This window comes from Sorex araneus, chromosome 2 (assembly GCF_027595985.1).
Source record: "Sorex araneus isolate mSorAra2 chromosome 2, mSorAra2.pri, whole genome shotgun sequence".
NCBI lineage: Eukaryota > Metazoa > Chordata > Mammalia > Eulipotyphla > Soricidae > Sorex > Sorex araneus.
The window spans coordinates 238,677,177-238,688,211 of NC_073303.1; the positions used below are offsets into that span (position 1 = coordinate 238,677,177).

The 11,035-nt window shown below is 50.3% G+C and overlaps 1 pseudogene; it reads left to right on the plus strand.

The window, feature by feature from the left end:
- The first annotated feature begins 10,013 nt into the window (after nt 1-10,013).
- LOC129401806 (olfactory receptor 7A10-like) lies at nt 10,014-10,745 on the plus strand (annotated as a pseudogene).
- The last annotated feature ends 290 nt before the right edge of the window (nt 10,746-11,035 follow it).

Below are 11,035 nucleotides of genomic sequence, written 5' to 3' on the forward strand. Positions count from 1 at the left end.
GAAATATTTCCGCAGCCCAGACACCCTCCTGTTCCATCTGGTGGCGCACTCAAACCATAGTCCTTTATAGTGTCCTGAGTGCAGCAAGGCCTATGGCTTCTGCTCCTACTTCTGAGGCCACCTGTAGACTCACCAGTGGACCCCGACCCTCACTTGTGAGGAGTATGGCATAGTCTTCAGCCACCCCCAGCACCTCTGCCGGCACGTCAGGAGGTATTTTGAGGAGCAACCATTTGTGTGCCATTGCGGGCAGGGTTTTGGCCAGGCTGCAACTCTGCACACCCGGTCTGCCATACCCACACTGGGGAGAAGCTCTGAATGAATCTTCTGCCCTATGCCTGGATACTCCCCTGTTTTCTACCAACCTGTGGGGAAAGAAACCTTGATGTTGCAAGAGCATGTGGGGTAAAACTCTGTGCCTCAGTTTCCCCCTCTCGCCACCCCAAAGCTCAGGGTAAATGTATTTCTTTTTTAAATCATGTTGGAACTACAACTGATGATGCTCAGGAATGGCTTGAAGTTCTGTTCCCAGCAAAATAGTCCTGGTGATTATCAGGGGATCCTTTGGGATGCTGGGATCGAAACCTGGGTCAGCCACATGGAAGGCCAGTGCCCTACCTGTTGTGCTATTCTGATGGCCCCCGGAAACTCTAATCTCAGCTGCTGTGAAGTCATTTATGACTTGTGCAGCCTCAGGAGAGAGTCTAGTGGGGACTTATATTAGAGTGACGTTATGTTTTTTGTGTTTGTATTTCTTTGTAGCCCACACCTGGTGCTGCTCCAGGCAGATTCCTGGCTCTTCTCTCAGGGATGAACCCTGTGCGTCTTGGGGGACCCTGTGATATGTCCCAGGTCCCACCCGGGTCAATTGCTGCATGGACAGCACCTTCGTCTTTACTATGGCTCAGCGCTGAAATTCTATTTTATTTTAGATGCTGCATGATTTCCACGACTGTTTCAGGTAGGGTTTACAAGCATCAGGTATTTCAGCGATTTTTTTTTTTCAGATGGACACAGGTTGGTACTCAGGGTTTTCTCCTGGTTCTGGAGTCAGGGATCACTCCATCAGTGCTTGGGGACTGTTCACGGTGTTGAGAATCACCCCAGATTGGCTGCATGCAAGCTGGGCTCCCTGCGTACTGTCTTACTGCTCTGGTGACACTGATGCAGGCAAAGCTAGCACTGACCACAGTGAAGATGCCCGTGGCTCAGCCGACTAAAAGCTGCCCTGAGAGGCCAGTACGATGTTCTGCCACAGTATCCGGAGAAAGGGAAGCGCTGGCACCGGAGGCAGACAGTCGGTTTGACGGGTTGGTGTTGATTCAGCACCCAGAGTGGAATCTCTTCACAGATCTGGGCTTTGAAGGAGGTTGTTTTTTCTTCAATCACAATCATAGGTACATCATGTCACATGAGCTTTGGTCACTGTGATAAACATTGGTGGCTGCTCAGTTGGACAATTATCCTCCTAGCTGCTTAGACCTGTGCATCTGCTTACCCTATTGTGTGAACTCTTAAGAGACATTAGTGACTCTACTACAATAAATGTCCATTCATAATGAATGTCAGTTTTTTCATTTCCCAGGGGAAGCATTTTGGTTTATTCGCCCGACCCTGGAATTGTGAGAAAAGAATCTCCCACCCTCCAGAACTAGAGAGACCCTTCATTATGCTCTCTGTGTTGAATGAAGAGAAAGTTCTATGTATGAGAAAGGGAGTGGGTCGCTGTGCCATGGGGACCACTTGCTCTCTCGGCAATTGTGGTAGGAGTTTCCACATCGAAAGACAGAACAGTGGAGAGCATTCTGGCCTGGCACATAGCCGCCATGTTCTGTGTGAGTCGTGTCCCATATTCCATGGAGCCCTCGGAACTATGATAAATCCTTTACAGTTTTTCCTGGGTGTTGACTAACTCAGGTGGGTTGCAGTGAAATAATGGCCACATTAGTGGCTGGAGCAATAGCACTGTGGGTAGGGCATTTGCCTTGCACGCGGCCGACCCTGGTTCGATTCCCAGCATCCCATATGGTCCCCCGAGCCCCGCCAGGAGTAATTCCTGAGTGCATGAGCCAGGAGTAACCCCTGTGCATCACCGGGTGTGACTGAAAAACCAAAAAAAAAAAAAAAGAAATAATGGCCACATTGATGTTACATATAGGTTTGTGGGGGGTGTGAGGCCTGGGTAAACCTGAGCCCAGATCCTCTGATTAGGGGGTGGAGCAGACTGACCCACATCATTTATTATTGGGGTTTCTTACTGTTTTTTTAGGAGGGGTTACACACTTACTGATTTTAGGGTTAACTCCAGGCTTGATGCTCAGTGATCAATTGTGGTGGGATTGGGGGCTTTTATGGGATGCCAGGGATTAAACTGGGGTCAGCCACACATAGGATGGAACTCTAACCACTGAATTACCATCCCTGCTCTCTGACGTTTCTGAAAACAACTTTGAAGGCTTTCTTTTTTTTCAGGAGTTGTGGGGGACCCACACCAGACAATGCTCAGGGGTCACTCGAGACAGTGGTCAGGAAACTCTATGTGTACCGGGGATCTAGCTTAGAATGGCCACCTGCCTGGCCAGTGCCCCTCCGCTGGCTTTTCTACCCGGTTCCCGCTCTTTTTCGATTCCTGATGTGCCTACTGAGGGGTAATCCTCACTGGGATTACTAAACAATTCCATCTTGCACTTTGCTATTGATGCTTCTGGTCCTCTTTCTTGTGGGCAGTCCAGACTCTGCTGGGTCTGGGTTGCTGGAGGTGAGAACTTCCAGCCCTTTCTCATCTGTTAAATCCAAAGGAACTCAGTGTAACAAACTGTTTTCTTTTAGGTTATACCCAGCAGTACTCAGGTATTATTCCTGGCTTTCTACCAGAAATTTAGAGGGTGCTGAGCATTGAAACAGTCAGTTGCATGCTAGGCAAGTGCCCCATCTGCTGAAAATGTGGGTGACTCTTCCCCTGGTGAATAGTTCCTTGTTTTTATTCAAGAATATCATTATCCACTGGTGGAGTAGTAGTACAGTGGGGAAATCACTTGCCTTTCCCATGGCTGACCGGAGGTGGATCCCTGGTATAGATCCTTATGGTCTCTGAGCTCTGCCAGGAGTGATTTCCTGAGTGCAGAACTAGGAGGAATCCCAGAGCATCGCTGAGTGAGGCCCCATAACCAAAATAAGAGAATATCAGTGTCCATATGCTCAAACTGAATGAGGGCAACTCATCACAGCAGAGTTGAGGTGTTATAAATGAAAAGCATTTTCAGATACCTCTAGGAGAAAATAAAGAAATATACTTAGGTGTCATGGTGTAATATTTTCAAATGAAGTAATAATTATTGGAGGGAAATAAGGGGAAATCATTTGGCTTGAGGAGTGAGTGTTACAAAATCTCAGGTGTAAAAAAAATGTTTAAAAAAAGGGGCTGGAGCGATAGCACAGCAGATAGGGTGTTTGCTTTGCACGCGGCCGACCCGGGTTCGAATCCCAGGATCCCACATGGTCCCCTGAGCACCACCAGGGGTGATTCCTGAGTGCATGAGCCAGGAGTGACCCCTGTGCATCACCGGGTGTGACCCAAAAAGGAAAAAAAATTTAAAAAAAAAACCCAAAATCTCAGGTGTCTGTGAAAGAGTCCAACCTCTCTTGATCCAAAGCTTGGAAAGTAACTTTGGAAATACCCCAAACTGGATGGTTAACAAAATGTTCCTGTGGGCCCAGAGCAAGTAGGTCACTTATCTAGCACATGGCTGACCTGGGTTCAAAGCCTGGCATCCCACAGGATCCACGGATCCTGGCCAAGAGTGATCCCTGAGTACATAGCCTGGAGTCAGCGCTGAGCATTGCTGAGTGTGACCCCCAAATTTTTGCATCACAGTAGATGCTTAATAAAGTGAATGTGGGCTGGAACAGCAGGAAAGGCTCTTGGCTTGCACATGGCCAACCTGGGTTAAATCCCCGGCATCGTATTCCAGTCCACAGATTCCTGCCAGGAGTCAGCTCTGAGTGCAGAGGCAGATGTGAGCCCTGAGCAAAGCCAGTTATGCCCCCCCAGATATCCAGATATATATATATATATATATATATATATATATATAAATTTCTTTTATGTCATACCCAGCGATTCACAGGGGTTACTCCTGGTTCTGTACTCAGGAATTACCCCTGGTGGTGCCCAGGGGACCATATGGGATGCTGGGAATCGAACTCAGGTCGGCTGCGAGCAAGGATAATGCCCTACGCATTTTGCTATGACTCAAGCCCAGATATTTTTTTTTTTTTTTTTTGCTTTTTGGGTCACACCCAGCAATGCTCAGGGGTTACTCCTGGCTTTGCACTCAGGAATTACTCCTGGCAGTGCTTGGGGGACCATATGGGATGCCGGGGATCGAACCCGGGTCGACCACGTGCAAGGCAAACGCCCTACCCGCTGTGCTATCGCTCCGGCCCCAGGCCCAGATATTTTTAATTAAAAAAAAAAAAAGAACAAAGTGAACTATTGAGTTTGTACAGAAGTTATTCCAAGTAAATGAACCTTCCTGGACATCCAGAGTCAACTTACAATGAAGATCAGGTGGGAGGAGAGCAATTTCCTGCCTCTGCATCTTGTCATCACAGGCCATTCTTCGCTCCGGGACGAGGGGCCTTTCAGGCACTCAGAGTGCCAAGATTTCTTTTCAGAGCCCTCTTTAAGTCTTTGTTCCTGAGGGTGTAGATGAAGGGTTCAGCATGGGGGTGACCACCATGTAAATCACTGAGGCCATGTCGCTGGAACAGAAGCTGCGAGAGGCGGCAGAACTCAGGTACATGCCAATGCCCATGCAGTAGAAGAGGGGGACCAAGGAGAGGTGCGAGACGCAGGTGGAAAATGCCTTAGACTTGCCCGAGTGTAGCCAGGCCCCTGAGGGAGGAAATGATCTTTGTGTGGGAGTAAAGGATGCCCGTGAGGGGTTTGCCTTCCAGAACCCAGATGGCGGTGTACAGCACGATGCCATTCAGCAGACAGTCGGGAACAAGCCTGTCAAGCCACTTGAATAATTTCACAGAAAAAAAGGGGGATTTCCAGTACCATGCAGAAGGACAGTTGCAGCACCATGAAACTTTGCAGTATGGAGTTTGGGGCGCTCTTGACCCAGTATCCTACAGATCTGGGGTTCAGGATGACCGTGTAGTGCAGGTGTGGTAGATGGCCACAAAGTGGTCATAGGCCATCACGGTCAGCAAGATGTTGTCCAGTATGGCAAAGATGATGAGAAAATGCATGGGTGGATGGTGCTCTTGTAGGAGATGGCTTGGCTTTTCACCTGGATGTTCTGTAGCATCCTGGGGACAGTGGTGAAAATGAAGCAGATGTCCACCAAGGACAGGTTGGAGAAAAAGAAGTACGTGGGCATGTGGAAGTGGGGGTCCAGACTGATGGCCAGGATGATGAGCAGGTTTCATTTGACAGTGACCAGGTCATTTGACAGGAGCAGCTGAAGATGTGGGACTGCAATTCTGGCTCCCTTGATAATCCCAGAAGGAAGAATTGTGAAATTCTGGTATAATTCTGTTTCCATATGTAGGAAACTACCAGGAAGGGGGGAAATTGAAAACATAATGGCTAGTTTTCTCCAAACAGAACATGACTAACGTAAGTTGAAATTCTACAGTTGCTATTTTTTAGAAAAAATCTTTGGCACTCTGGCATGGAAATTGTAAGAATCCCCTATGTGTTATATAAATAGGAATTTGTCTTATTCATAGTCTCCCACCTCCAAATGTATGTATTATACGATTATATTTTACTTTAATTTTTAATGGGATGGGAGCAATTTTTAGGGAGGGCCATACCAGGTGGTTCTCAGGACTTACTCTTGACTCTGCACTTAGGGATCAATCCTGGTGGTGCTTAGGGACCCTATGGGATGCTGAGGATAAAACCTGCGTCAGCCACATGCAAGGCAAATGTCATACTCACTGTACCAATTTTCTGGCTCCTGAAAGAAAATATGTTATTTTTTTTTTCTTTTTGGATCACATCCGGCGTTGTACAGGGGTTACTCCTGGCTCTGCACTCAGAAATAACTCCTGGTGGTGTTCAGGGGACCATAAGGGATGCTGAGAATCGAAACCAAGTCGGCCCCGTGCAAGGCAATCCCCTACCCACGTTGCTATCACTCCAGCCCCAAAATTCAATGCTTTTTAACTGAACTATTTTTGGTTTTGTTTTGGGGCCACTCAGGCAGTGCCCAGGGCTTACTCTCTCCTCTGTGCTCAGGAATTACTCCTGGCAGTGCTTGGGGGACCAAATGGGAGTTTAGGGATCAAACCTCACTCAGCTGCTGGCAAGATAAGAACTCAGCCACTATACTATCACTCAGGCCTCTAAAATACTTTTTTATGTAGGAACATTGTTATTTTTTCAGCCACTGATTAAGCTGAATGAAGCAGACATGAACTTCACATTACTTAAAAAAATTTTTTTTTTTTTGCTTTTTGGGTCACACCCTGCAATGCTCAGGGGTTACTCCTGGCTCTGCACTCAGGAATTACTCCTGGCCGTGCTTGGGGGACCATATGGGATGCCGGGGATTGAACCCAGGTTGGCCGCGTGCAAGGCAAACGCCCTACGCACTCTGCTATCGCTCCGGCCCCACTTAAAAAAATTTAATTGAATATTTATGAGCATGAAAATTACAATTTGTTCATTATTGGGTTTCAGTCATACAGTGATCCAACACCCATCCCTCCACCAGTGTACATTGCCCACCACAAATGTCCCGTTTCCATCCCACCATCCCACAGTATCTCACCCCCACCCCGAGCCTTCCTCCATGACAGGCCCTTTCCCTTTTGCTATCTGTCTTTTTTTCCTTTTCTGCATTATGGTTTGCAATACATGTACTAATAGGTCATCATGTTTGCTCAGGGAATTCAGTGTTGAAACAAAATTGTTTATTTATTCTCTCCGGGGCACACCCAGCAATGCTCACCAACTTGGGGTGTTCTGAGCTGTATCTTGCTATATTCATGCCTCCTCTTCCTTGTAGAGGAACGTTGGGGCACCCTCAGAACGTGAGGTGATGGTGTGTAGGGTTGACTATAACAGGAATTCTTTCCAAAGGGCTGAGTCAAACAGAGCAAAGCGGGTTCAGAACTCTTCTTGTTCAAAGCTAAGAGAACAACAAAAGAATCTTGCCCTGGTTGTGGCTGATCAGGTTCAATCCCAGGTACTCAATGCTCCCCAGAACCCTGTGGGCCCACACGAATATCCCCCCCAAAAAATCCTCGGTGCCAGAACTAAAGTACAGTGGGTAGGGCGTTTGCCTTGCACGCAGCTGACCCAGGTTCAACCCCTGCCATCCCATAGGGTCCCCCAAGCACCAGCATGAGTCCTTCCTGAGTGCAGAGCCTGGAGTAACCATTGAGCATCACTGGATGTGACCAAAAATTAAAAAAAAAAAAAACCTAGGCAGAAGTGACATTTAAAATTTCTTGTGTCCCCCTGTTCATTCTCAGACTGCTGGCTCTGGAGCACTGCTCACTGGGTGTCCCCCCATGCTGAGTTTGAGTGGGGTGAGCCCCAGGCAGCATGGACACCTGGACACAGTTCACCAGTTTATTCTTTGATGTGAGGCCCAGCAGGGCTCGGGCAGGGCCGGAAGTTGCTGGACTCTCTCATCCCTTCCAGCCCTTGGCGGGTGTAAGTGAGTCGAATCCACCAGAGGCAGCTTCCTCTGGCACATGGATCCCTCAGGAATGAAGGCAGCAGCACTGGGATCCGGGGTAACCCCTGAACCCCCACTCCACCCCACCCGGTGCACACCTCCTGATCTGGCCAGGTGATTCGGGGGGTGGGGTCCGGAGGCAGGGGTGCGGCAGCGTCCAGAGTTGAGCTGAGGCAGTTGGGGGGCACACAGCTCTGCCAGGGGACCCAGTTCCTTCTGAGGTTCGACTTTGGTCCTTCACTTGGGTACCGCGCCATCTGTCCAGCTCCCTCAAATGTCAACGAGCAGTCTCTGTTGAACAGGAGGGAATCTAGTGGTCAACAAGGAGGTCCGGAAGCAGCAGAGTTTTGGGGGGACAGGGCAGGAGGCAGGTTATGGGGGACCTGTACCATCTGTGAGCTGAAAGTCCTTTGTATGGGGTACAGAGATGCTAAATTTCTAGCTAAACTTCTGCTGTGCCCCACAAGAGAGCAGGGGAGAGGTTTGGGGTCCCCCTGGGGGCTGAAGCAGGAAGGAGATTCCTACCCAAGCAGAGGGGCTCCAGCTAGAAGCGAACTTCTGATCGAGCTGTCCTGTCTGAAGTCCGCGGCTGCCTTGTGGAGCACCTGCAGGACGCTTCCCTGGTGGCACTGAATTCCAGTAGGGTCAGGCTCAGGCTGTCCGGAGCCGGCGGCCACCAGGTCGAGCAGCGGCAGGATGCGTCCCTGGCGGCGCTGAATTCCAGCAGGGTCTTGGCCTGGCCCTACCGGAACCGAGGGGTTGCGGGCAGAGCGGGTCAGGGGTACAGTGCATGGACGCGAGGACCCCACTGTGCCCTCCTGCTGCCCGCTCTGTGGACCTGGCACTCGTCCTGGGGGTCCCGAAGCCCGGCCGCTGCCATCTGGTTGAGACCCAGCTCCTGGCGTAAGGCCCCCTGGAAGGGAAGCTCGAGGCCCTGGCACCCCGCACCGCGTCCAGCCTGGTGGCTGAGTTCTGGCACTGGCAGGAGAAGGTTTGCCTGGAGCCGGCGGCCGGCGCTCACCAGGGACAGGAAGGTCACCCGCATGGTGCTCACCAGGCGCCGTCTGCGTCCATGCAGGAGAACTGCTGGTGCCCAGGCAGGAGTCAGGGGCCAGCAGGCTGCCAGGGTCAGGTCGGCCAGCCCTGGCTCTTCCTTCTGTTTGCACTTTGTGTTTGTTTTTGCACACCTGGTGGTGCTCAGGGATGACTCCTGGCGGGGCTCAGGGGACACTATGGGGTGCCTCGGATCGAACCCCGATAGTCGAGTACAAGGCCAGCGCATCCCTGCTGGACATCGCTGTGGCCCAACTGAGCCTCTTTCCCCCTAGAGACGCCTGTGCTCTCTCCACAGCGCGTACTACTCTCTACACCTTTCTAAAGAAGTTTCTATAAAAACTATTTTGTTGGGGCCCCCACCACGGTACAGTGGGGAGGGCACACAGCCCTGCACACAGCAGACCCAGGTCTGAGTTTCGGCATCCCATAGGGTCCCCTTCAGCACAGTCAGGAATAACTCCCGGATGCAGAGCCAGGAATCAGCCCCGAGCACCGTGGGTGTAGCCCAAAAACATAAACAAAAAGAAAATTATCTTGCTTCTCACTCTCTCTCTCTCTCTCTCTCTCAAAAAAAAAAAAAAATCCAGCTGAGCCTTTCCCACTGAACTTCTGTAGAGTCTGTTCCTGCCACTGGCACAATTGTCTGTGTTTTAGTCACTGACCTTAGTCATTGCTTCGATCTCAGTCCTCGGTCAGGCTACACCTTGTCCCTGAAATCCCTAACCCAAAACTCCCACCATGCCTGTGGGTCCCTGCCCTCTCCCGGGAGCCAGCCTCTCTCATCCCGGCCCACCTGCGTCCCAACACCATGACTGACCTTCTCTCCTCGTAGAAAGGAGCTAGACCAGCCTCTTGGCTTCTGACTGGACCATGAGGCCAATTTTATGTGAGGGACACAGGGGGTCAGTGAGCACAGGCTCTGGGGGCCTCCTACCAGCATCTTTTTTTGGGGGTGAGGGTCAAACTGGGTTTGCGGAATTTCAACTTATGTTAGTCATGTTTTGTTTGGAGAAAACTAGTCATCGTGTTTTTAATTTTCCCATTTCCTGGTAGTAACCTACACATGGAAAAAGAGAATTATACTAGAATTTCACAATTCTTCCTTCTGGGATTATCAAGAGAGCCAGAATTGTAGCCTCTCATCTTCGGCTTTTTTTGTCCATGTACCTGGTCACGATCTTGGGGAACCTCCTCATCATAATGGCCGTCAACATACACCCCCACCTCCACACGCCCATGTAATTCTTTCTCTCTAACCTGTCCTTGGTGGACATCTGCTTCATCTCCACCACTGTCCCCAAGATGCTACAGAACAAAAAGCCAAGCCATCTTTGAGGGCTGCATCACCCAGATGCACTTTTTCATCATCTTCGCCATACTGGACAACTTCTTGCTGGCCGTGATGGCCTACAACCACTTTGTGGCCATCTGCCACCCCCCGCACTACACGGTCATCATGAACCCCCAGCTCTGTGGGCTGCTGGTTCTGGGCTGCTGGATCACGAGTGCCTGAACTCCTTACTGCAAAGTTTCATGATGCTGCGACTGTCCTTCTGCATGGTTCTGGAAATCCCCCACTTTTTCTGTGAAATCAACTGAGTGGCTCAAGTGGCTTGTTCTGACACTCTGCTGAATGACATCGTGCCATACGCTGCCATTAGGGTGCTGGGTGGCGGACCCCATGCGGGCATCCTTTACTCTTACACTAAGAGCGTGTCTTCCATCCACGGCATGGCGTTGGCTCAGGGCAAGTCTAAGGTGTTTTCCACCTGCGCATTCCACCTGTCCGTGGTGTCCCTCTGCCACTGCACGTGCATTTGCATGAACCTGAGCTCTGCCGCCTCCCGCAGCTCCTGTGACAGTGCCAACGCCTCGGTGATGTACACGGTGGTCACCCCCATGCTGAACCCCTTCATCTACAGCCTCTGGAACAAAGACTTAAAGAGGGCTCTAAGAAGAATCTTTGGCACAGCGAGTGCCTGAAAGGCCAGTGATGACAAGATGAAGAGGCAGGAAATTGGTCTCCTCCCATCTGATCTTCTTTAGAATTTCATTCTGGAACTCTGAGAAGGTTCGTTTTCTTGGAATGAATTCTGTACAAACTCAATAGCTCATTTTTCTTTTCGGTTTATATTTGGGGGGAGTCACACCTGGCGATTCACAGGGGTCACTCCGGGCTTCTCACTCAGGAATTACTCCTGGAGGTGCTCAGGGGACCGTATGGGTTGCTGGGATTCGAACCCGGGTCGGCCACGTTTCAAGGCAAACGTTCT